This window comes from Cuculus canorus, chromosome 12, assembly GCF_017976375.1.
Source record: "Cuculus canorus isolate bCucCan1 chromosome 12, bCucCan1.pri, whole genome shotgun sequence".
Classification (NCBI taxonomy): domain Eukaryota; kingdom Metazoa; phylum Chordata; class Aves; order Cuculiformes; family Cuculidae; genus Cuculus; species Cuculus canorus.
In genome coordinates this window covers 2,987,226-2,990,999 of record NC_071412.1, presented here as the reverse complement: position 1 = coordinate 2,990,999, position 3,774 = coordinate 2,987,226, and the positions used below count along the sequence as shown (strand labels likewise).

General features: G+C 40.3%; 1 long non-coding RNA gene across 1 annotated transcript; it reads left to right on the top strand.

Moving 5' to 3' along the window:
• Positions 1 to 246: 246 nt before the first annotated feature.
• Positions 247 to 3,558, top strand: LOC128853333 (uncharacterized). Its single transcript, XR_008451796.1, has 3 exons — positions 247 to 609; positions 2,359 to 2,610; positions 3,019 to 3,558. It is a non-coding gene; the product is annotated as an uncharacterized LOC128853333 (long non-coding RNA).
• The last annotated feature ends 216 nt before the right edge of the window (positions 3,559 to 3,774 follow it).

The following is a 3,774-nucleotide window of genomic DNA, read 5'->3' as shown; positions in this document are numbered from 1 at the left end:
TCATGTTCCCAGTTCACCACTGCATGACTTACCAGCACTCGGAAAAGGAGAACATCTGCTTTTCAGCTCTTTGCCTTAGCCGAGAGTGTCCATTGCCTGAGCAGGACACAATTCTCTCCGCGTTTATGAGGGCTTTTGTTTTAAATGCAGACATTAAATACACCCCTGCTGATAGAGTTAACTATTACACTAGAAAGTGGGAACTTCCCATGTTTGTGTGGTTATTACAAGACAAGATAAATGTCCTATTGCAAATTTTGAGCCTGCTGTCTTAGGCATTGCTGCTTTAATAAGCTGGACTGAATTGTGGTAAAATAGATGATAGATTTGAGCATATCCTTGGCTCCAGTATAGTCTTGCTACCAAATGGTTTTAAATACAAGGGCCTTCAGAATTTGCTTTTAAGTCACACTATTCCTCCAAAAGTAAGAAAACCACCTTACTCTGAAGCGTTGCTCTCTTTCCCTTGCCTTCTCCATTTTCCTTTCATGACATAATACAGGCATGCTACAACAGAAGATGCTGTACATACTCTGCCGCCTTCCCTTTTAGTGCAAGAACCACTCCTTTTATCTGAAAGATCAGCCACCTAAGGCGCTTTTTCAGCACGTGAGTATGTGTGGTTTTCTCTCCCTACTTTGAAGGATGCCAGCGAATGCTGTGTTCACAGGTACACAGCGCACAAAGATATCTACTTGAGGGAAAAAATGCTTTGTAAATTTGTCAGCCATCTAAAAAGGGAAAGCATTTACTCGCAATTTAACTGCAGAGGTGCTTCATGTGTTTCGAGTGTTACAATAAAGAGGAAAACTTTCATTATCAGGTTCTGGGATTCAGCTGTGCATCTTTCCTTAACACTAATAGGAAACTCCACCGTTTCTGCCCACCTAACACTGAAAAATTACTCAATAAAAATTACTTGTCTAGTGCAATTACACCCTCATCTTTCAATTAGCATTCTCTCTAGTAGTTAGGATGGGCTTTAGAAGCTCAGCAAAGAGATATTTCTCGGCTAAACAAAGTCATCTTCTTATGAAGTAGATTGGTTAGCTTCAGCCTTTCAATGAGCACAGGATTCTGAGAGCATTTCATCCTCATTACTGAATCACAGCACTGCTGGTGAAGTGTGAATGTGGATCCTTTGGTCTTCAGGGAAAGGGGAGCTTAATATTCAATAAACAACTATTCGGGGAGAGGTAAAAGACACTAGAAGGAGCTTCTGGGGCAGAAAAGGGCTAAAGCCAAATATTTTCATCGGTATCATTTTTCATTTAAAAGGGAACGAGGCGCTTAAGTGTTTCATTTGATTTGTGTTTGGCTGACTGAATTATTGTCAGAGAGAGGGAAATGCCCGTAATGCAATCCTGAGTGGTGAAGTACAAAGCACACATAAAAAACCACAAGAGTCCTTAAAAAGGCAAATGAGCACAGAGCAATGCTTGCACATGTGAATCCCTCTTGGACACTCCAAGTTGAATCAGGTAACAAAACCGACCCTAAGATTCTTTTTTCTCCCATTTAAAAAAATGCTAGGGTGAGCAAACCTTTTTTTTTTTTCCCCCCAAATACTTTTTGTTCAAAACGCCAGGATATACTAGAAAAGGAACCTATTCTAAAGCAGCGAGGAAGGTGTGATGGTGACACACGGGCAGCTCCCTGGGGAGCTGGGAGAAGGCAGGGAGTCACCCTTGGCACTTCCTAGGAGAGAGGCTCACCCTGTTCTCGTGTGGAGTTTGAAGTGAGGTCACTAGGATCTCACCTTGCAAAACTTTTTTGTATTGTATAAATAAGCATACATTAAGCCAGGCAGAGAAATTCCTGTCCCTTAACCCAACTGAGGACCCTACTTACTCAAAATTATTCTCTCTCCTTCTCTGGCTGGGTGGATGCTTGATTATGTTTACAAAGCAGCGATGAGCATTGCCATCACAATTTTCAAACACGTGGGAGTGCTTCCACTGTTTATGATCTGTTTATTATTGAGAAAAAGCATTTATGGGCTGAAGAAGAGACAGTATAAGTCTCAATTTACAATGCAGTTAGGAACACATAAAACTTCTTATCAATTCAAGGTTTGTGTTTTGTTATTATTTAAAAAAAAAACAAACACGGTAATTAACAGCAGATGAAAGAGAGAATGGCAGGAAAATGGAATATTTCAGTAATTCCTGATGTAATCTAGATCTTTGAAAGGTCTTTGCCAGAAGATTTTTTTTTTATTTTTTGATTTTAAACAAAGAAATACCTTTAAAATCAGATTAAACCAGAGCTGTAATTTTACCACCCATCACACCCATTTAGCCCTGAAACCCAGCCCACACGGCACCTGCTCTGAACATGAATCACTTTTGCCAACAGCCGAAGTTGTTTGATACAGGGAGTACTACTGGATGAGCCCAACAGAGGGCAATGGGATACACTGGCATGAATCTGATCCCTACCCCACCAAAGACGCTAAAGCTGGTCAAAGCCCATTCAGTTCAAAACCACCACGGCTATTTTCAGTTTTGTGCCTCTGTTACGCACAGCACTGCCTCACACACAGTAACATGGAAGAGACAAAGCAGGACCGGCAAGAAGAGAGCAGTTAAAGTTTCAAGGAGCGTTCAAGTAGGTGAATTGCTCACGTTGTCTCCTGTGGTTTGGGTGGCTTTTTTTTTCATTTGTTTGCTTTTGATTGCCTGCATTTGTTTATAGATCTGTAAAGTAAGAGTCTTGAGAAAGGCCAATCTGTCAGGCATAAGAGGTCAGAAACTGTGGCAGTAGCAAAGGGCTGATTATTTAGGTCATCAGCAGGCTACATTTTTTGCGATGGGGCCTCTTGGTCTCATCTGTCATAGGCGCATGTCCGGCACGCGCAAGCTAAGATGTGCTCTGCTGAGCTTATGCTATTTTTAATATCTGTATGGGTTGTATGTCTATGCAGAACAAGCATATTTTGGTTCTTCTTCTTTTTAAGCTCTGTATGGGTTGTATGTCAAAGCATAACAAATATATTTTGGTTGTTTTTCGTTTTAGCTTTGGTGTGTTTCAGAACTCTTGGAGCAGGAGGACCAAAAGAAGATTAAAATAGGATATTCTGGAAACAATTCCCATCAAGATGGAATGAAGAATCTGAGAATTATCAGCTAAGACCTATTCTTGGGAATTCAGTATTCCAGCTCATCTCCCAGGCATGCTCATACAAGATTGCTATAGTCAAAGAAACTTCCCAGTATTCATCTAAACAGAGCACGCAGATGCTACGAGAGATTTGGATGGATTCTCATCACTTATACATTGTGGCCTTGTCTCCATATAAGTGTGTTAACAAACGGGGTTATTTTACAAATTACAATGCATTCCTACATAGCGCAATAGAATTGCAGAAAAGCTCAAAATTTGAAATACATACGTTGAAATATACGCTGATTTGTTCATTTGGTAGTAGGCAATTTCACTGATATTTAGCTTTTCTTTTGTTGTATGCTTTTCTCAGAATCAGTATCTGGGAAAAAGTGAATTAACAAGCATCTGTACAGTGGGAGGATGACCACACAGTGATTTCAAAATCACGCTCTCATTACTGCTAAAAATATAGTTTGTTATTCCAAGAAGGGATGTAACACCTCTGTAATTAGGGACTGCTCTGGCCTCAGGGGAATCCTAATAAAGCAAATTTCATACATTGACGTGCTTCCCATTGCTTCATTTCTTTGTTCTATCACCCTGTTGTTAATAACACCCTGCAGCAAAAAATGTTCATGAAGCCAAGAGCTGTCCAGATAAGAGAAA